Source organism: Sinohyriopsis cumingii, chromosome 11 (assembly GCF_028554795.1).
Source record: "Sinohyriopsis cumingii isolate HCF-2022 chromosome 11, ASM2855479v2, whole genome shotgun sequence".
Classification (NCBI taxonomy): Eukaryota; Metazoa; Mollusca; class Bivalvia; order Unionida; family Unionidae; genus Sinohyriopsis; species Sinohyriopsis cumingii.
Genome location: NC_142971.1, coordinates 8,967,640 through 8,991,344, shown reverse-complemented (window position 1 = coordinate 8,991,344; position 23,705 = coordinate 8,967,640). Strand labels below are relative to the sequence as shown.

The following is a 23,705-nucleotide window of genomic DNA, read 5'->3' as shown; positions in this document are numbered from 1 at the left end:
ATATTTACAGTTACTATTCTTGTATAGGCTACCTGGTAATACTCCCCACCAGCAATCCATGTCTACCAAACAGTATAAACTTCCCAAACCAAATAAGGAGTTATTTTCAAAAAGTTTCCAATACTCCAGAACTCTGCTCAGGAATAGTATTCCAGTTGAGATTAGAAATGTCCACTCTATTTTCTTCTTCCAAACCCAACAGACCGCTCCGGTGGCCTAGTGGTTAGAGTGTCCGCCACGGATGCGGGAGGTCGTGGGTTCGATCCCTGGCCGAGTCATACCAGAGACTTAAAAAATGGTACTAACAGCTGCCTCGCTTGGCGTTCAGCATTAAGAGGTTAGTGTTAGGACTGGTCGGCCCGGTGTCAGGATAATGTGACTGGGTGGGACATCATGCTACATGTCTGCGGCATGATGCCCCAGTGCTAGTGCCACATTGCAGACATCGTAGCGATATGACCGAAAAAATTTTAAAGCTACGTTAAAAATCAAAATCACATCACATCCAAACCCAATATATCCAGTGCCTTCAGAGATGTAGCTAAAATAAATTCCTTTGTATGAGGGCCTCAAGGTAGATTAGTATTTAGCTAATTGTGTTTACCTCTTTAAATAAGGTCATTATTATTACAGCTTTTAATTGCAGGTTTGATGCATGTTCAGGCCAGCCCAAATTGGCTGTCTTGGCAGGTCCTTGGGAAATCTGTTGCTGTTGTAGGGTTTAACACTATTTTGCAGCACACAATAGGCTATACATGGCGGCCAGTATTAATGGTGGAGGAAGAACCCGGGAAAACCCCGGAAAGAACCACCAGCCCACAAGAAGCTCCTGGCAAGCTTTCTCACATACCCACATACCCTCATCAGCCGAATCTGAGACTCGAACCCATGCAGACAGAGGTGAGATAGCAGTGATCCGTAACGGAGAGCGCTTTCGACCACTTGGCCACTCAGGTCCCCCCTTGGGAAAGACACTTAGTTCCCATTTCTGAAAATTCATACATTCACATTAAGAACACAAGAAACCCAAGAACTTTAGATGCATTAACACTGTAATTTTCTGTATTCTGTGTAAATTTGAATTTAACAGCATTGGTCTTGAGGCAACAGGTTATTTGTTAATTACATTCTTATTAAATTTCATGCTTTTGATATGGAAGGTTTCAAAATTGACAAGGGGTCTCAGTAACTTCATTTTGATCTTAGAGAATCCGCTATGCCTACCCTCCGTATCAATCAATCAATCAATCATCTCTGCGCCATCTGGTGCTTGAGGCGATAGCAAGGGAGCACCATTTTGGTCTGTCGGCTGTTGTTATGGGGGCGATCTGCAGGGTGAGGCCTCTGGTCTTGAGTTCTCGCTCCACGATTCGGTGCCAGGTCTCTTTAGGTCTGCCACGGTTCCTTTTCCCCTGTGGGGTTCATCTCAGTGCCACCCTTGGTAGTGAGTCAGGGGGCATTCTGCAGATGTGGCTGAGCCATCTCCATCGACGAGTTGCAATGGTCTCAGCAATGGTGCTTGCAACCGCTCTGTGCCGGAGTTCCTCGCTCGAGATCATGTTTGGCCAGAAAATCCTTATGATCCGTCACAGGCACTTGGACTGGAAGACTTTGAGCTTGCGTTCTAATTTAGCAGTGGTCTTCCAACACTCAGACCCGTACAAAAGGACGCAAAGCACGTTGCTCTTGAAGATACGGATCTTTGTGTGGGCGCTGAGGTTTGTTATCCTCCAGAGGGGCTTCAGCATTGCGAAGGCCTGGTTGGCCTTGCTGATTCTTGTGGTGACTTCCCTTGTGCAATCTCCAGCCATGGCGACCTTGCTGCCCAGGTACGTGAATTCGTCTACTTCTTGCAGAGGCTGGTCGTTGATGGTGATTGGGTCGCTCACTCTAGTGTTCTTCCTCAAGACTTGTGTCTTTCCTATGTTGACTCGAAGACCTATGGTGCTTGCTGTCTGTACCAATTGTTGTGTCTTATGTTGGATATCCTGGTGTCTGCTTGCCAGCAACCCGATGTCATCAGCATAATAAAGGTCATCCAGCATTGAGGTCAGCATCCACTGTATTCCTTGCCTCCTGCCCTCTGTGGTGCGGCGCATGATCCAGTCAATGGCCAGTGAGAAGAGGATCGGCGAGAGAATGCATCCTTGCTTCACTCCGGTTTCCACCTTGAATGGTTCAGTGAGTAAGTTGTTGTGGATGACTCTGCACTCTCATACAGGGGTCTGATGACGTTGACAAGTTTCTGGGGGATGCCTTAGTGTCATAGGATCTTCCACAGAGAGGCTCGGAGCAGGCTGTCAAAGGCCTTCTCAAAGTCCACAAAGACCACATAAAGGGATCCATTCTACTCATGGGACTGCTCAAGGATCTGTCTCAGAACAAAGATGTGGTCGATGCAGGATTTGCCCTTCCTAAAGCCTGCCTGTTCCTGGCATAGGATGCAGTCCACAGCTGTTGTGATGCATTGGAGAATGATGTGACTGAAAATCTTACTGGAGATGGATAGTAAGGTGATTCCTCACCAGTTGTTGCAGTTCCCCAGATCTCCTTTCTTGGGAAGTCTGACGATGATTTCTGTTTTCCGGTCATTAGTTGCTTCTTCACTATCCCAGATCTATTGGAGACTCTGGCAAAGAAACTGCGGTGTCTTTGTGTATTCTGCCTTCAGCATCTCAGGACATACTCCATGCCTTCCCATTCTTCAGCTTGTGGATGGCCTGCTTGACCTCCTCAAAAGTGACGTTGTCGCAGTTGATGTCAAGGTCCTCCTCTGCTTCAGGAATGTCAGCGAGTACTGGTGGGTCTGGGCGATTCAGTATGGACTCAGAGTGTTGCTTCCATCTCTTCAGCTTCTCCTCCTCCACTGTGAAATGAGTTCCATCTTCATCTCTCACTGAAAGGTTGTGGTGCTGGCCGTAGTCGATGGTCATATTTGACGCTAATGTGCCCCCTCCCCCAACTTGAAAAATCCTGTTGCAGCTAATTTACCTAACAGATGGCGCTAACATTTTTAATCATTTTTTGAAACCATTTCTTTCTGGCAGTTTTTAGTTGTTCTTGTATTCAAAATGATGCTGATCCAGTCTCCCAGGTGGATGCCTGGATGGCCATCCTGATAATTTTTTTATGGCTTCTTCTTGGATAGTTATATTGACAGTGGGTTTTCAGTGCAACACTGTAACAGTATTTAGATGTTTTTGATTCAGAGAAAAAAAAAATGTAACTTTTTGTAATTTGTAAATCATTCTCAATGAAAATTGATGGTGCAGATCTGACCACCAACATATTTGTAGTGTTGTGAAGAAGTTTTGAAAACCAGACTTAATTGAACTTGGAGTTCATTGCCTGCATTTTTGTGCTTCACTGTGCTTGTAACCACCATGACTTCTACATATATAAATTAATTCTGTCCAGACTTTGTATTTAGTTGCATTCAAGTTGATAGTCTGCACTCTGCCATTGATTTTAAGATCAAAGGTCTTGACTTGCAGTTTTAGCTCTGTTGAGGAATGAGGAAAAGAGGAAAACATAAATGAGTTACAGTAAAGTGAAGCTGAGTTACCTTTCTTAGTGTGCCGTCACTGGTGGCACTCCTGATTCATTTATCACTGTTTCTCTTAAATGGTATTAATACATGTACCTCGTAATGGCGGCTTCCTTTCTGGACATAAATTGTAAATAGATTTCGGTTTGACATACTTTTAAAATGTTGGCACTAATTTTGTCTTTACCCTTTGCTCCCATGTATTTGTTTAAAACTTTGTAGCACACTGTTTGGATAATATCTATATAATTATTCATTAAACATGAACCACAGAAGTGCAGGAAATTGAGGGTAATTTTTGTCAAAGCAGTTTTATGGTGAATTTCCTCTGTGTGTGTGAGATTATAGTAGTAGCTTGTAACAGCTAGTCTGAATTTCACCCAGGTAGCTAATTCTTGTCTACTATCAATAAACTAATTCTTTTGAGACCATATCCACACTCAGAATGACTTTTGACTATTTTACATTGCAGATTGTACAAAAAAGAAACAGGATAAAATAAAGACAGAATATGGGAGTTTAAATTCAACACTCATGGTTGCAGGTTTATGAGACACATCACTGTCAGCTATATTGAAAGTTTATTTTGTGAGCCTGAGTGTGACCCAATAAAAAGATATTTGCTTTATCACTGAGTGTAATAAATACAGTGCCTCATGTCAAAGTTATGTAATTTACACCTATAGCTTGTATTAATTTCTTGGTTTTACTGTACAAGTTGATATGTCCACATGCAAAATGATGATTTCACTCTAAGAATGATGTATTTTTTGAGGAGGCAGTCAGAACTTTTAGAAGGCCATAAAATGGGTTGATTAATTCTTTTTATTTTGTGAGAAGGGATTGGTATAACCTCAACTGTTTGTTCTTTTTGAAGATTAACATAATCTTAATTCTGGTGCAATTTAATGCAGCTTTATTGATGAAGTGTTTCTTCGGATTTTCCTAGGATATAATGAGAACACGAGGGTCTGCAATTTTTAGTAGTTGCATCAAATGATTCTGTAGTTTTTTTTGTAATGTGGTATATATAATTAACATGAGGTGAAAATTTGCTTACAGTAAATTGAAACTAAAAATATATATACTGTATATACATGGTTATAAGTCAAGTTAAACTGCAAACATCAAAGATCATGATCTGCCAGGATATAATGTGACTGTAGATTGGGGTCTATATTGTTTGTTCTGCTGATTACTCCAAACAAACTGCACAGACCTAGATCTGCCAGTGCTTTATGCAATGGCAGATCTGGGTAAGTGCCGTTTGCAGTTGGGCTCATCTTATAAAGTACTGTATAAAAAGACAGGCTGTCTGTTTTATCATTCATTGAATCATGCCATCTCCAAAAAGTTTTAAATATTTTTGAAACAATATTGTTCAAGGAGTTTATATAATATAGGTTGTATATACTGAACTTCACTTTAATTATTAATTAATCAAACTTTGTACGTAGATCATGACAGTGCCAGAGACAAATTTGGTGACCTTCTGTCCATAATATCAGGGTTCTGGGTCAAAAGCTATGACAAAAATAATTTATACTGCATGTTCAGTTATCTTGTAAATATGTTAACTCAGATATAAGAAAACATTTTGTTTGTCAAATTTGGTTTGCTGGAGTTTTACAAGAATATCAGAGATGGTTTCAGTACTCAGCAGCATAGACAGTAAAAGGACAGAAGGAATGGATATATTGTGAATTCCTGAAAATTCTTTTCTGTCAACAGAACATCAGTTCTTTAGAGTGACTCTAGTTATTTTATTGCCATAAAAATACAGATATTCCCAATTTATGTATTTTAGAATTGTAACAGTGTCAATGATTATAACGTCTATCTAGTACATACTAGTTTCTTAAAAATTATTTACATGGCTGGAGTTTCAAGATCTGACTAATGTTATTGACCAGATTTATTACTAATATATATTCAATTTCACTGAAATTGGGTTTTTGGAAGATGGTTTCTTGCATGGTTATTTGAGTGGAAGACATGACTGATTGTGTTATTCTAGATGTGTCTGTGAGATATGTCTGGTAGGAATGTTGAGCTTCTGTTAAGTACATAATGATTTTGTGTTTGATGTATTTGATACAGAACTCTAACAACTTCTTACTTCTAATACAAACATTCTGAGCTAGTGATGAAAAATCCTTCACTGTTATTCTCATTGCTTTGTCAACTTCCTCCCATATTGCAGCAATCCTCATCAAGTTTCGCACTAAAATTTACAGAATTACCTCAAACTCTTCTAATAAATGCTTTAATTTGGTGAAGACCATAAATTTGTCTAGCAGAGCCTCAATTTGAATCTTTACCATTTTATTGTATATTTGTGAAAATTATAGGGTAATGAGAGCCTTGAATACTTAAAGAAGCAATGATTTCCATTAATTACAGCTGTTGATTGGCTGCCTGGGGTGTAGGGGAAGGTAGTTTGCAGAAGGATGTGATGATGGACATCATCCCACTGAGACAGTCCAGATGATGAAGCTATCAGCATCTGAGGTACTTCATATCCATCATGCAATATACCTCAACACCAGACCCTATCATATATGCCTGAGAGTGAGTGCCATATTCCTCATCCCCCCCCCCCCCATGTCATGCCTATGTTGGATTTAGCTCCTGTTTCAAAGTACAGTATTTTGTTCCAAAACTTGCAGGTTTAGTGCATCTAGGACTGAAGGTATGTTGCACCTAAATTTGGTCACTGCTACCTAATGTGTTGGTTGTATTCAACATTGTTCAAACATAATACCTAGATTCAGTACCTTTCTCCTATTGTCACCAAAGTTATATGTACATCATGGGTGCATCTTGGAATGAAATTGAGTCATGCACCAAGACTGGGCTACTTGGATCTACTTTCCAGAATTAATTGCTCAAGATACTGACTTGCATGCGCCTTGGGGTCTTACTTTATGCTTATTTAATAGCTGGTTTGCATTCATCTACTAAATTCTCAGCATTACCATTTCTGGACCAGATTAGTTAGCTCTGTATGTACCACATTTACTACTTTATAACTAGAGTCAAATTGCAAACAACATAGACCCTGATTTGCCATTGCATAATGCACTGCAAGATTAGGGTTTTTATTGTTTCTTCTACTGATTACTCCAAACGTTCTGCGTAGATACCTGTTTTCTTACTAAAATTGATGGTAACAGTAGAATCTGCTGGTAAAGTTCTAAAAAGAGACAAAAAGGTTAAAAAGAGAGTTGATAAAAGCCAGACCATGACAGTATAATTGAAAAAGTATAAATGGTAATTTTATCTCCTTATTAATGAAGGTGGGAGGGCATATATCAGTTTGTGTTCATTCATTAGGTTTGTTATATTCATATTTTGTTGCCTGTTGCTTTTTCAATGAAAACTGGTATGTATGTATTTCATTTCTGGAAGAGTAATTTGGTCATACCAAGTTTAGATTAGTGTGCATGCTCAATGAACTTATCCATTTTCTTTTGTTTCTTTGTTACACCCTTAATATCTTGCATTGTTTCACCTACATATGAAACTTAAACAACTGAATGACGGTAACTCAACTATACAAATAGGTGAGTGTGACCAAATTTTGCACTCTTGAGTGACATGTTTTCAGCTATTCACAGAAATTCTAACTATTCTGGATTTTGCAGAATTATCAGCAAGTTTTTGTGAAAATACTCAATTCCAAAATCATGCTTATAAAATTGTTGAATATAAATACTTGGGATGAAATCATGAAAAGGAGTTTTCTGTGTAGACACAATGAAAAAAATGTGATAGACTGGTACATAAAAAATAGTTTCTCAATGCTAAGAAACGTAATGCACATAACAAAAAAAAACAAAGTTATTAAAGTGTAATTAGTTTTAAAATAGTTGCAGGAATTATGAGAATGATAACTCTTGAGTACTAATTTTTATGGTTATTGTTTTTGAAATTTTTTTAAATAATGTATAATGAATTTAAGGTTCTGAAATTAAAGGATTTGATTAACTGTTTATTATTATTATACCTTTGTCTCAGACTGAAAAGGTACTCCAGGCCTATAGGAGGATGCAATTTATTTTTTGTATAGGTTTGTTACTTTTAATGAACTTAGTATCTAATTTGTATGGGCTGTCACTTTTTAACCCCTGCAGATATTTTGAGGAAACTTTATCAATAAGATCCAAGTTCATTGATCAAGGTAAAATTCTGCAGACAGATCATGAGACTGGCTTAATATATGTATATCTTTTGTGGTAATTTTTTTAAAGCTATTTATAGATGTACTTGTTATTCTAACTCTTGTTATACCTCACAATTGCACTGTTAGTGCATACCTAGGTGAGTAATCATTGAGCATAAAGCTGGGTGATTGTGACCTATTTTTCAAATTTAAGTCACATTTGTGTTGTCAGCTGTCAATTTTTTGTACATCCTTAACATCTTGGATCCTATTTCTCCAGCAGTCATGAAACAGGGGATGTGGAGGCATTTATATGAGGGTAACTCAACCATGCCACAAGTATTTCACTGTGACCTAAATTTTCAGCTTCAGTAACTATGGTATTTTCTTCTGTATCAGCCTGTAAATTGTTGGATACTTTAAATGTGCTCATGTTGTCAAATAGATTCATGTTTACATGTGAGTAACTTGTGTAAATTATTAGCACATATAAATTGGTGAACAATTAACTTACAGTTTCTTTTGTCTTTTAAAATTTGAATACGGTGTGGGGGTTTTCCTCCAGAATAATCCATTATAGCAGGTCTGTTTCAGAATTTCAGATTTTTGAAAGTTAAAATCTAATTTGGATAAATGCCTTTAATGATATATGTTTACCCATTCTTTGCATTTTTCTGAAAGAAATACTTCTTGGTGAATGGAGTGAGCTTTAGCAGATGCTAACTGAATTGTACCTAACTTGTGTTCTTAAGTTTGAATATGCAATTTCATGGCAATTACAAACCAACATAGCAAGGCAGAAATGAGCCAAAGTCAACATTGAAAATGCAATACAAGATGAGCAAGAAGTGCAGAGAATGCATTATCTCTACACTGGTGCTGACATAACCAATGTATTACACCTCGACCAGTGGAGAATTGTAAGAATTTACTATTTATTATGATGCTTAAAATGATATCCCAGTTTTGCATTACAGCATGTGCACTCTCCGTTTGAAGTTAACCAATGAATTTTCAAAGGTAAAAAAAAAAATGTTAATGCATTTCGTGTTATCGTTCAGTGTAAGTCTTATAAATGTCAAATGTTGAAACTATTTGCAAGCTTTTCAAAATATAATTTAATTTAAATATAACAGTCTCTTGGCCCAGCACTCAAGTTTCTGGTTTGAATTTTGACAATATCTGATTAGAATTGTAACCAAAATCATTGTGATTAATAGTGCAAAATTTAGTTTTTGGCATTTTGATGTTAATGTAAGAAGTATCTTATGTGATGAACAAAAATTGTTTTATTCACTTGTGCGTATTTGCATGCTTTTGACACTGAGTCACAAATCACATCACTACTCAATTTCTCATCAGAGAAGAACAGAAGACTGGCACTTTAGAAAAGTACCAAGGGATGACACAAAACACATCACTACTCAATTTCTCATCAGAGAAGAACATCAGACTGGTACTTGAGAAGAGTACCAACAGGAGACACAAGAGTGTTGTCTTGTAACAAAGTTGAAATGTATGAAAAGGATGGAATTTACTTTGTTACATTGAATGTTTTGAAGGGTATTTTTGTTACTGTTTTTGTTGTTGTTGTAGGGTTTAACGCCATTTTTCAGCACAATATAGGCTATACATGGCGGCCAGTATAATTGGTGGAGGAAGAACCCTGGAAAACCCCGGGAAGAACCACTGACCCATGAGAAGCTACTGGCAGGCTTTTTCACGTACCAACCTTAGCCAAGCCTGAGACTTGAACTCATACAGACAGATGTGAGATGGCAGTGATCTGTAATGGTGAGCGCTTTAGACCACTCAGCCACTTGAGGCCCCTGAAGGGTATTTTTGAGCACATTATTTTGAATATGAAGTGATAGTGCTGTTTGGTATAGGACAGAAAGGTCTTATATATAGTAGCATGTATGAGAAAGTTTTATAATCCCATAAAGAAGAATATGATAGAAGCAACAGTAAAAGGAAATACTTAATTACAGACGGGATATGTAACTGTTACCTCTGTTGCCATATTCCATAAGGAACACAGAGATGATGTTTTTTGGGGTTGACACGATTTCTGAGCATAAGATAGGCTCTTCATGGCAGCCAGTATAAATGGTGAAAGAAGAATCCAGTGGGAACTAATGTAAGAACCACCGACCCATGGGGAAGCTGCTGGCAGCTTTCTCAAATACCCACAATGGATGAGCCTGAGACTCAAACCCTGTGGACAGAGTTGAGATGATAGTGATTAGTAAAGGCTGGCACATTACATCACTCAGCCCCCTGGGGCCCCCACAGTGATGAAATGAAGTTGAATGGAAGAACTTAACATGGATACATAAGCATACATAATAATTCAAGGTGAAGATGAAACATAAGTACATGTATGTCTATTATTTGTGAAAAATACAAGTGAATAATGTTTGTTTGGACATCAAATTTCATAATTTTAGCATATTTATCGATAAAATAGTTGCTAAATGTTTGAAAGTCATGGTTCATAAAATTAATATAATAGACCCAGATGTTAACACTGTTCTTTTGTTAATGAAAATACTTATTTCAGTAGCAGTCTTACATTTAAGCTTCATCCTGATGCTAACTGTACAACCATCTAATCTTACTGGATAGCTTGTAAAATGAAATATGTTGGACAGACCCATTAGCAAGTATCAGAATGCATGAAGATACATAAAATTGACATAAATAACTCTATCAGTTCATCTGTTTATTCTCAGATCTCCACACACTTTAATGAGGGCTTCCATAATTTACAAGATTTTTCATTTTAGGCAATTGCCATTGTTAATTCACAAAAGGAACATAAGTTAAAAGAGATATTGGATTCACAATCTGGATTCTGTCTATCCTAAAGGCTTCATTTCTAAAATTGTGTAAGAACTTGACTGGTAAATGTACTGTATTTGGTTCCTTCTATTTTTATTGGTGTGATAAACTCAGTAACTGGCATGGTTGAGCTGAACCTGTTTTAACCTATCATTTCAGCACGATTACAAGACGAGTCCAACTGTAAACTGCACAGTGTGCTGGCAGATCTGGGTCTGTGCAGTTTGTTAGGATTAATCAGCAGAACAAACAACATTTACCTTAATCTGCAGGCACATTATGCAAATGCAGATCGGGATCTTTGTTGTTTGTAGCTTTACTTATGAGCGAATACTGCATATCCTGTTAGTCTACCTACGACGTTTTTGAGTACTGCATATCCTATTGCTCTACTTGCACTATTTTTGAGTACTGCATATCCTGTTACTCTACTTGCAACATTTTTGAGTACTGCATATCCTGTTACTCTACTTGCAACGTTTTTGAGTATTGCATATCCTATTACTCTACTTGCAACATTTTTGAATACTGCATATCCTGTTACTCTACTTGCAACATTTTTAAGTACTGCATGTCCTGTTACTCTACTTGCAACATTTTTGAATACTGCATGTCCTGTTACTCTACTTGCAACGTTTTTGATTATTTCTGCTTCTCAACTTTAACATATACAACAAAACTGTTTTTTTTTTCTTCTTCTTCATAACATTTTATTGTCATATTTACATGGTGAAAGAGAGAAAAATGTATCCACAATACAGTAATATGCACACAGTAACATTCACTATTCTGCTGTTTGAATGGTGTGTACATAGCGTGCAGTTGATGGACCCCCAACTGTGTGTGTGTGTGTTCACACTGTGTGTCATTGGAACTGACAATTTATTGCTTGAAGAACACTGACAAAAATATTAATACAGTAGTATTGTGCAATTTAAACATGTACAATATTTAATGTCTTTGTACTATTTTTTTTATCAGAATAATCAAAGAAACAATTTCTTGATACAATAAAAACAGTCTTAAAAACTGTATACTAAATATAAAAAGGGGAATAATTCAACATTAATTCTGAAATGGAGTGTATTTTAAAAGAAACATTAGATTCACCACTTGGATACCACCAGACACATCTAAAAAATTTTATTTATATGATTATTTACCGCCTCCATTAACATGTAGAAGATATCTCTGATTTTTTAGTAAATATGCAGAAATATTTCATGATTGAAGTGGAAACATTTTGTATTGTCACTTGTGGCAAGTAGATATGGAAATATTTCACTAGTTACGTGGAAACAAAGCCACAAATGACAAATACAAAATGCTTCCATTTCATGAGTGAAATAATAGTAGTGAATGGGGTCACCCTACGTACAATGGGAATTAGCATTACAGGGACCCCTGGGTCACTCTACATACAATGGAAATTTAACATGGCGAAAAATCGTGGGTCACTCTACGTACAAGGGGAATTTAACATGGCAATAAATCGTGGGTCACTCTACGTACAAGGGGAATTTAACATGGCAATAAATCGTGGGTCACTCTACGTACAAGGGGAATTTAACATGGGAATAGAGTTTAGGGACAAAGGGAATGGAACATGGGATTTTTTTTTTAAAAAAATTTTTTAAAAAAGGGGTAGGCAATTCAAAGGCTATCTCTTTTCGAGACATATAGCTGGCCCTGAAAAGGGCCTTTGGTTTATGTTAATATGCCCTTAGCATAAAGGGCATTTGCGACATCTTCTTGTTCTCAAACTTCGTCTTACAGCAGGGCCATACATCAGAGTCCTCTTGAGGCAACCTTGTCTCTCTGTATAGACTCTTCTTATCCACAGGCTGCTGTTGGTCCTGTGGACAACGGTCCACTTGGATCGGACATACATGAGCATGTCCGTCCTGAACATCATTGTTGACACAAGGGTTGAAGATTCAACGTCGGTCCACATGTTGAGGTTCTGAGAATAGGTGAATCAATGCAGTGAACGGCGCTTATTTATAGGGACAGAAAGGATTGAAACGGATTGAGTTCATTCACCAATCCGAACACGCGTTACAGAATTCAGTCAGCCCGCATCCAATCCGAAGAGAGTAGTCTGTGACGTCACGTAGTCTATATAGATTCGCTAGCGCTTGTGTGCAGTCAATCTATGCGACAGTGATTCAACATGACGGAAACTCAGAAAACGATCCATTGGGGTGCACCAGCAGGGGAGACTGCCCAAGGGAACTCGGACTTACTTTCAGAAGAGGTGAATTGGGATTTTGTGGATTTTCTCTCCTCGCAAGAATTTGTTCCGGAACCTTCGTTACCTTCTTCATTACCGCAAGTGGAAAATTTTAGACAGAGACAGAAAGAAGAATTGGAGAAATTTATACAACGACAAAAGGAAGCGGAACAGGCTTTTCTCCTACAGCAACAGCAACAAGAAGAAGAGGTAAGAAAAAAACAACAGCAGCAACAGCAAGAACAAGTAGCAGCAAAGAAACAAGAGGGTGAAAATCAAACGGTCACGGTACTGTTGGACATTTTAGCGGAGTTAAGAAGTCTGAAACAAATGTATCAGACTTCTTTATCACGACCGAAGAGAATACGACCTTCCCGAGCTAAACACGTCAACCCTGTGACTAAGCCTACCGTACCACCCTTAGTGATTTCAACCCAATCATCATCAACATTACGCAGTCCAGAAGTAGGCCTTGGCCGTGGCAAAGGCATAAAGCAGTTAAAATTGATTGCTTAAACTCACCCCTGCACCATAAAGAAAAAAAGGCCCTTTTCAGGGCCACCCACATTTCTCGAAAAGAAATACAATTTCAATTTGCCAATAACTCAAAAAAAAATAACTCACCCATTTTACCCTTATTGTACGTGTCTGTGTATGAGTGCGTGAGTGTAGCTTCTTATTTTAAAATCAAAACTCAAAGACTCTTACCTTATATCATTCATTTATTCTTTTCTCCATTTTTTACAATCCAATTCACAATTCACAACTCAACACTTTAATTAAAAGTTCATTGATTTCTTCTTTTCTCCTTGTTTAGTCTCTCTGTTTTTTGAATTTCTTCACCGTCACACTCTTTTCCTCTTCTTCTTCCTCCTCGCTTTCTTCCCTTCTTTTTTTCTCCTGTTTCTTTTTCTTCACCTGTCTTCTTTCTTCCTCAGAAGAATCCCTCTCTTCCTCCGAAGAATCCCTCTCTTCTTCTGAAGAATTCCTCTTTTCTTCTGACTCCTCTTGTTTCTTTTTGGGGCAATCTGGAGACCAATGTCCTTTTTCTTTACAATAATAACAGGTATCTTGACTTTTGTCTTTTTTAGTCCCTGTTTTTGTTCTTTTTTGACGGTCTGGACACTCTGAAGACCAATGCCCTTTCTTCTGACAGATATAGCAAGTATCTTGACTTTTATCTCTAAAGGAAGGAGAGTAGTCCGTAGGCTGGTCTGAAGAGAATTTTCTAATGACCCCTCGCAAAGCTCTGACGAAACGTTCCATCTGGTTAGTCTCTTCCATCGTTGTGCTCGGCTTGAGAGTGAAATGAATAGTGAAAGGACAAGACACACACCCTTTTATATACACTGGTCTGCTATGACTATAAAGTAGTTTATGGTGTTTGAACTTGAGTCATTTGACTTTTTGCTTTCAAGATGAAACGATCCCATTCATTCGAGAAGAAAGAAGAAGAAAGTAAGAGGCAGAAACATGATCTATCGCCTCGTACCAGGGCTGAAATCTTGGCACAAATTCATGCCAGTGATTTTGAAGAGGACATGAGTGAACCAGAATCCGAAACCTCTAAACCAAGTTCACCACCCTTAGTTAACCCTGAAAAGTACTATTCCATTCGAGAGACGGAAAAGCGCTCCTCTAGAAAATTTAGAACCACGGCTTACAAATACACGGTGAAGTTTAAAGATTTCAAGGCTGAAGTGCCGTTAGAGAAAGCAGAAGTGTTCATCACTGAGGTGTGGGATTCTTTACTCACTGCACTCAAGCGACAATGTCAACCCAAAGAAGACGATCGCTTGAGACTTTCCATACAACACGACGGTTTGAAATCCCCTGTTTGGATCGAGTTTAGCACCCCTGCAGAATTGACTGCTTCCAAAGTCATGGACAAGATTCAACACGTACAACAATCTAATGACCAGTTTGACATCACCGATGGTAAAGCCACACTGGACATGACCCACGTCTCTCCTCCTCAAGGGACAGGACGCAAAAAGATGTTATTGGTGGACGATCTTCGCAACACCAAAACGAGTCTCGTCCGAATTAACAACCCTCATGACCAGATGTGTTTAGCCCGTGCCATCGTGGTGGGACAAACCTATGCCAACAAGAACGACACGGTAGAATGGAAAAGAACCTGGAACACTATTCAACGTTCCGACCGAGCCAAACAACGAAACGAAGCAGAACTCCTGTTACAACAAGCCGGATTGCCCAAAGACACACCCTGTGGCATTCCCGAGATGCAAAAATTGCAAGATGTCCTAGCTCCACGCTACACCTTGAAAGTGCACCCTCAAGAAATGCGCGGGCCTCTATTGTTTCGAGGCCAAGATTTTAAGGACGGAAAATACATTCACCTTTATCATCACGATGAACATTTCGATACCATTACCAGTATCACTGGATTCCTGGGATATGTTTATTATTGTGAGAAATGTGACTATGGTTATAATAATCGAGAGCAACACAAACATTGTGGATGGAAATGCTCAGGATGTTTGGCCTCTCCACCCTGTCTGAGCGAAAAACCAGTGCCTTGTTCCACTTGTCTGCGCACGTTTGTCAGCCCTACCTGTTACCAACAACATTTGAAGACGCAAGGTTCACAGAAGAAATGCGCTTGTCAACTGCTGAGATTGTGCCCCGCGTGTGGACAAGGCATACGTACCAATAGTGTCAAGGCACACGTATGTTCAGGAAAGAAAAAATGTCACATTTGTCACCACATCGTGGACTTAGAACACGAATGTTACGTGCAAAAATACCAACCCCCACCAGAGAAAGAGGACGGTCACAAGAAGAAAGGCAATTTCATCTTTTTCGATTTCGAATGCATGCAAGAGACCGGCATTCACACTCCTAATTTCTGCGTGGCTCATCGAGCGTGCGAGAAGTGCATTCAAGAACCTATCTTCAGTCATTGCCCTCACTGCAGCAAGATTCCCGGAGGGCGTGAAAAAATCTTTCGGGGACCAAACACGTTAGCCGATTTTGCCCAATGGGTCTTAGACCCCGTCGACAAGACGTGGAGCCAAGAGGATATCGAACGTTACGGAGATTGTCATCGTCATGCCACGGTGATGGCTCACAATTTTTCCGGATACGATGGACAGTTTCTTCTCAGATACTATACGGAACAAGGCACCGAGAGTCCTAAAGTGACTTTGAACGGAGCCAAAATCATTTTCATGCAAGTGGGACAAGTGCAGTTTAAAGATTCGATGAGTTATTTGGCCATGCCTTTGAGTCGAATGCCTAAAACGTTTGGAATGACAGAAATGGCTAAAGGGTACTTTCCACACTTTTTCAATACGGAAGCCAATCAACACGCCGTTCTACCCCATTTGCCCGAGGCTCACTATTACGACCCCGACAACATGCGTACCGAACAACGAGAAGCTTTCTACGCTTGGTACCAGGCTCACGCCTCGGACCCTTTCGACTTTCAGGAAGAAATGCTAAAGTATTGTCGTTCCGACGTGGACATTTTACGGCGTTGCTGTGGAAAATTTCGAGAACTGTTCATGGAACACGGAGGGGTCGATCCTTTGAAAGAAGCTTGCACCATTGCCAAAGCGTGTTCCTTAGTATATCGACAACGATTCATGCCTGAAAACACCGTGGCTGTCATCAGCCCTCAAACGACCCACTTTGTCAAACGTCAATACTCGGTCAAAGCCCTACGTTGGTTACATTACTTGTGCGACAAGGAAGACAAGTGGATTCAACATGCCCGCAACGGAGGGGGCGAAAAGACCATCGGAACGTATTCGGTCGATGGATGGGACTTAGAAAACCCCAAGATCGTGTACGAGTTTAACGGTTGCTTATTTCACGGATGTCCCGTCTGTTACCCTGACCGTGGCACTAAAAATCAGTTTTTGCAACGAACCATGGAAGACTTGTACCAGGACACTTGTCAACGGCGCCTAAAGTTAGAACAGGAAGGATACCAAGTGGTGGAAATGTGGGAACACGAGTACGATCACCATATGAAAACCGATCCCGAGTTTAAATGCCTCGTGGAAAGTTACCAGTTCATGGACCCGCTGAACCCGAGGGATAGTTTGTACGGAGGAAGGACCAATGCCACCTGTTTGCTGTACCAAGCCGACGAAGAGAAAGGAGAAGAAATCAAATACTTGGACGTGTTTCTGTATCCCTACGTGTGCAAATATTGTCGCTTTCCTGTAGGGCACCCGCAATTGCTGACGGAACACATCGACCTGAAAAACATTCGACAATACGAAGGCTTGATCAAGTGTAAAGTTTTGCCTCCCACGAACCTATACCATCCCGTCTTACCTCACCATTGTCAAGGCAAACTGATGTTTCCCTTGTGCCGTACTTGTGCCGAAACGTGCAACCAAGACCAACCTTGTCAGCACAGCCAGGAAGAACGGGCCTTGACGGGAACCTGGGTCAGCGTAGAATTGTTCAAAGCTCTGGACATGGGATACCAACTGTTAGAAGTGTACGAAATTTGCCACTTTCCCAAGACACAACAATACCACAAGGGTGACCCTACTCAGAAAGGCATTTTCGCCGACTACGTGGATGCCTTTTTGAAACTGAAGCAAGAAGCCAGCGGCTATCCGTCCTGGTGTCACACTCCCGAAGACCAAGTACAATTCAAAGAGAAATACTACGAACAAGAAGGCATCACTTTAGACCACATCAAAAAAAACGAAGGCAGGCGATCGTTTGCCAAAGTGATGTTAAATTGCTTGTGGGGTAAAATGGCACAACGACCGTGTTTACCCAAGACGGAATATTTGACAGAACCTTCCCACTACTTCCAGATGATTCACGACAAAACCAAATACATGAAACACGTGGACGTCGTTCAAGAGAATTTGATATTGGTCAATTACGAAGAAGATCTGGACTTTGTACAAGACGACCCTTTTGGAAATGTCATCATTGCGGCTTACGTGACAGCCCATGCTCGCTTAAAATTGTACGAAGCTTTAGAACTGTTAGAAGAACGCGTCCTGTACTTTGACACGGACAGTTGCATTTACATCCATCACCCGATTCAACATCACCCTAACATCGAAGGAGACCGTTTAGGAGCCTGGACAGACGAGCATCCCGACGACAAGATTCTAAGTTTCGTCAGTGGCGGTCCCAAAAATTACGGCTACGAATACCGGGACAAACAAGGAGAAGTGCACACGACGTGCAAAGTGAAAGGACTGACTCTGAAGTATCGTACCAGTCGAGTGGTCAACTTTGGGGTATTGAAAGAAGCCTTGCAATCGGGAGAGGATGGAAACTTTAAAGTGACCACCTATCAACCGAACAAGATTGTACGTTTACCCACTCACCACATCGTCAGTCGACCCTTGGAAAAAGTCTATCAAATCGTGTACCAGAAGCGAGTGCGACTTCCCAATCATTTCACCTTACCGTACGGTCACGTCGGTATTGGTCTGTATATAAAAAGGAACCCTAGGCAAGATCGATAGTTCATTGGGACTACCAAGACCGAGCGAACAAGATGAATACTTTGAAAGAGACATCGTTCCAGTTTGGGGATTGTAAAAAAGTTGTATCTTCCTCTAGTGTGACTAATACTGGATGGATAAGACCCAGGCATTGCGACGGAAAATGTCCGGAAGGAAACTGCGATTGTCCATGTGGTTACCATTGTAATTGCGTAACGGAGTTTGCAGACGAGTGCGATTGTGAGCCTTGCGATGTGTACGATGCTGTACGTTGTGACCTGAGCGATGCCGTAAAGCATCATGGGAACTTTGTTCTCACTGCCCCTGTCATGGAAAGTGATGCTGTGCGTGTCAAACCTGAGGGATGTGAAAGCGATGCCGCTCGTCCTCTTAGACATTTTACCGGGTTTAAAGGGGAATGTCGACCTTCACGTTTACCTCCCTACGGATGTCATCCAGCCCTGAGCAAACTCCTGTTCCTGTCACCCAACCCTCATCGAAATGAACCTGTGAAAGACGAATATTCGTTCCCTGTGCGTTTGTCGGAATACTGCGACTTTGAAAATCGTCTTCAATTGTTCAAAGGAAAATGGCCAAAGTATCTGGGAGGACCGACCCCCGAAGAATTAGCCAGAGCCGGATTTTTCTACTTGGGCGAAGGAGATAAAGTCAAGTGCTTCAGTTGCGGTGTGTCACTTCACCACTGGGAACCGCAAGATTCGGCCTACGTAGAACATGCTCGATGGTCACCGAATTGTCATTACTTACCCTTAGTGGGACCGAGACATTGAAGTAACTTCTTACCATAATAATCTGTTCATGGATACTTTACAAGAGAACATTCGTGCTTTGCCTGTGGAGTTGAGAGAACGCATTTACCGAGAGCTGGTCAAAATACAAGTGAAACATAAAGAACAATTGCATCCGTTACGTCACCGGTGTTTGAACCACTGGTACCTGAAGGCTATACAAGGATTGATTCAATTGAAAGTGTTCCATCGGACAGACATTGATCAACGATCCTCTAGTTTTAAAAAGGATTGGTTTGGTATGGACGATTCTACCTACATCATTGTAAACGTACTGCATCGAATTCCAGAGGAAGAGTTAACGAATTACCAACATCTTGAACACAATGTCAACTTAGTGAAAGAGGAAACTTCTGAACGAATTGTAATGTGTAGATTAGTGACTCAACGATTTAAATTCGACACTGAAGTGAAACCATGTTTGTGCAAACAGTACATTTCTTGTGTCAGACCAAAGAGGATTTAGTATGACCTATTCATGGATACTTTGCTAGAGAACATTCGTGCTTTGCCTGTGGAGTTGAGAGAACGCATTTACCGAGAGCTGGTGAAAATACAAGTCAAACGTAAAGAACAATTGCATCCGTTACGTCACCAGATCTTTAACCACTGGTACCTGAATGGTATAAGAGAACTGATTCGTCAGAAATTGTTTCAGTGGTCAGACCTTGTTCAACACTTTGAGTTAGTGAATGATCGAAATGTTCATGATTTTGGTTACTTCGAGATTCACCTACAGCAATACATTGAGGAAGACAAGTTACAGGATTATCAACATATTTTACGTGGAATCTACTTAGAGGAAGAGGAAACTTCTAAACGAACTCTGAAGTTTCGGTTACAGTATGCAAGATTTAGATTCCCTACTGGAGAACGAAGATCTCTGGCTAGAAAGTACGTGTATTGTTTCCGAAACAAAGAGACTATAAAAACAGGCTGCCATGCCACGACTTATGTCACATGTCATCCAACAGATTCCGTGGAAGGAACTCAATGACCATATTCAAACCGTGGATCATTACCATCGATTATTACAAGAACTGTATCCATTCAATTTGGGACGACAAGTGGTGTGTGTCTTAGTGACTTGTTTTTTGGGATTTCGTTTACCAGCCGATTCTTTGTGGACTCTTTACGATCAGTACTTACCACCTCAATGGCCTTAAATGGTCACGAAAAACTCCTTTTGCTCAAAGCCTTGCGGTTTCATCTGGATACTTCTCGACCTCAACAGGAAAAAAAGATTCGTCAACTTTTAGCTACCCAAGACGTGTATGACGATGTGTGTGTAGCTTGTGACTTACACCCTCATTGGACAGATGTTCGTGACTGGAAAAAGGGGGGTTTTGAGGCTTGGACCCAAGAAGTGGCCCAGTATGCACAAGAGTTGTTCAAGGAAAAAAGTTACTTTTCAACCTGTGTTAGTGACGGTGCCAGAAGAACCCGTCACCGAGAACAACCACTCGCTTCAGGACAGGACTGTCATGGACATTCCTGAAAGGTCATTCCGGGAGGACACTTGTGTGACAATACCTCATGTAGAGACTGTAAGAACATTACACACTGTCCCTAGGACATCTTGGTTACCCAAAACATGTTGTACAGACACTTGTTTATATTCCACTTTGATCGCTTTGCTGTGTTTTATATTCCTGTACATCACTATTTGGGTTGTCTTTCGTGTTCATATTTGAAACATTCAATAAACGTGTTCTGAAAAAAGTATATAAACTCTTGTCTTGTTTGTTTTTCGTGTCACAAGTGACATTTCTCACACCATGGCTACCTCTGCTGTCTCTGCTCCCTCTTCCTCTACTGTCAAAGTCATCGACGAACACTTAGATCGTGCCAGTTGGGAGGCTTTGTATCTTCGCCATCCCTTTAACATGCTCATTGCTGGACCTAGCGGTTCTGGCAAAACCGAATTTGTCAAACGTTTGATCGAACATAAACATCATTTGATCGATCGGCCCCCTCAACGGATCGTGTGGTGTTACAAAGAGTGGCAATCGGCGTACAGCCTCTTGCGAGAAAGTCAAGGCGATTCCATCGTGTTTGTGGAAGGCATTCCTAAAGAAGACGACGGCATCGTCTCTGACTCCCGTCAAACCCATTTGGTCATTTTCGACGACATGTTAGGAGAAGACGAAGAAGAAATTAAATTGTGGTTCACGCGCAAAGGGCATCACCGTAATGCCAGTGTCGTTTACATCACCCAAAATTTGTTTCAACAAAGTAAAGCCCATCGCACCATCAGTCTCAATGCGCATTACGTGGTCTTGTTTAAAAGCCCTCGAGATAAATCGCAAGTGCAAGTCTTATCCAAACAGTTAGGAACGCCTTGGCTGACTCAGGTGTACGACGATGCCACTCAAACGCCACACGCCTATTTACTCGTCGATTTGAAACCTACCACTCCCGAGGATTTGTGATTTCGTACCCACTTGTTTCACCACTGGTGCCAAGACGGAGGGCCTGTCCTGTACACGTCTCCGTCCTCGACTTCATTTCACTCTCCATCAAAAAATCTATAAAAACCTCAGACCCTTTTTCGTCTGTCTCACACTCAGTGCGAACATGACGTCCCTTCAGTCGCATCTTCCTGTCAAATTGATTCATGCCTTGTATGGCATCAGTCGAGAAAAAGATCCACAAACACGAGCCCGTGTCTTAGAAGCTAGTCTCAAAGAAGTCTTACGATGGTTTACGGTGACGGCACGTCAATTACTCCAAGGAATCATTCAGATTCCTCATCAAACCCAACGCTTTTTCGATCGAAACAAAGTCGCTTTGGTCCAACTGGCCGATCCCCGCATCGACACTCAAACCAAAAAACAAATCATTTTGAAACCTGGAGGGAGCGGTACTCTAGGAGGGGTCATCATTCGCTCACTCTTAAGATGGGATCCTAATGCCCCCAAAGTTATCCCTAAGACAAAAGTTCAACGAAGCCCCAAGAAGAAAAAGACCAGGTCCCCAAAGAGAAGAACTTCTCCAGTGGCGGGACCCTCCTCTTACCAGACACCACCCCGAAAAAAGAAAAGAAGCCCCCAGAAAAAGAAACAGAGAAAAAGTCCTCAGAAAAAGAAAAGTCCACAGAAGAAAACTAGTCGCAAGAGAGGCACTGCGGCCAGGACGCAGCCTTACACTCGCAAACCACGACCTGCCACAGCGGTGACTGTGTCTCCGACAGCCTCACGTTTATCCACTTCTCCGTTGATGTCACCAGGAACTGAAGAGTACTTGGAGACGTTAATCACACCAAGAACTTCTCCGTTGATGACCCCCAAAAGAACTTCCCCAGTGGCAGGACCTTCCCATTTAGCGGCAGTGGCTGCTGCTCACAAATTACCTTCTCCCAAAATCAAAGTCCATGAAAGATCGGGCATGTTACAAAGTTTACTGGATTTGTCCAAGCAAGAACTGACTCGATTTAGTCTGTTACGTACCCCTGCACGACGTGTCATGCCTGTCCTGAAGTTGATACGACGTAAAGACAATCAGTGGCGACGCGTTCCAGTATAAAAAAGGCCTGTGACCAAGTAGGGTATCAGTGTTCTTTTGGTGCTCCTAAAGACTCAAAGATGTCACCCTCCAGAAAACCCCAAGGAAAGAAAAGGAAAGGACTGCCACCACGTTTAGCCAAACATGGGGACCTGTTATCTGTCCTGTCCAAAGCTTCTTCACCCCTACGAAAAAAACTCATTCAAACGGCCTCCAAAGAGGTCATCGATACCGTGTGCGAATGTTGTTTGAACGTTTTGAAAGGCACGATCCCTTTGTCCAAACACCAGAAACAATGCTTAGGCAAACATCGTCACGTTCTTCGCCAAATGGTTCAAAAGAAAATTCCCATTCGTCAAAAAAAGAAGATGTTGGTCCAACGTGGAGGCATTTTGCCTCTCTTGTTAGGCCCCATACTGAAAGGAGTCTTGGGAACCATGTTGGGAGGACTGGTGGGAGCAAGATAAAAAGGCCTTCGAAAGTCCCAAGATCTCAGAATCGACCCCTGACAACCCATGGAAGGACGAAAACTAGCTTTAGTGCCTTACAAACGATGGATGGAATACCATCGGTGGCAAGAACAACGCACTCCGCATTTACCTCTCCATCCCAATTTGAGCGAAATGTCCCAGTTACAACACGAATTGCAGTCCTTGATGGATCGCCAAGATTTGTCCGAAACAGAAAAATTGCAAAAGTACGGTCAACTCTTGCAACGACTGCAACTCTTTCACCAGAAAGCTTTAGACGAAACAGCTCTACCCACTTTGAAAGATTTTAAGACCTTGATGAAAAGTCCAGCACCATCACCAGTACCAGTACCAGTACCGGTACCAGTGGTCAAGACAGAAAAAGGAAAAGAAGAAGAAGAAGAAGGGTTTCAAACTCCACCAGAAAAAGTACGCAAGTTAACAACACCACCTACCTCCAGAATTGGATGGATTAAAAAGATGATGGCCACCCCTTCTTCATCACAAGAGAAAAAGAAAGTGAAGACAGAAGTGAAACAAGAATCGATATCCCCCGCTCAGACATCCTCCTCCTCTTCGACACCTATTGCCGGTCGCACACGCAAAGCCTTGCAATCCAAGAAAATACCCCAAGAGAAAAAGAGTAGCCTCTTCCAAGAGTGGGTGCCTTATTAAGA

The 23,705-nt window shown here is 40.8% G+C and overlaps 1 protein-coding gene across 3 annotated transcripts in view; it reads left to right on the top strand.

Moving 5' to 3' along the window:
• Nucleotides 1-23,705, top strand: part of LOC149787587 (uncharacterized) — a 112,652-nt gene that overhangs the window by 29,559 nt on the left and 59,388 nt on the right. The window contains exon 2 of one of the 3 annotated variants that reach the window (XM_089973766.1): nt 5,951-6,058. The exons of the other annotated variants lie outside the window; for them this stretch is intronic. The gene's annotated coding sequence lies outside the window, so the exon portion shown is untranslated. The remainder of the gene's footprint in view (nt 1-5,950; nt 6,059-23,705) is intronic. 3 annotated transcript variants of the gene reach the window in all.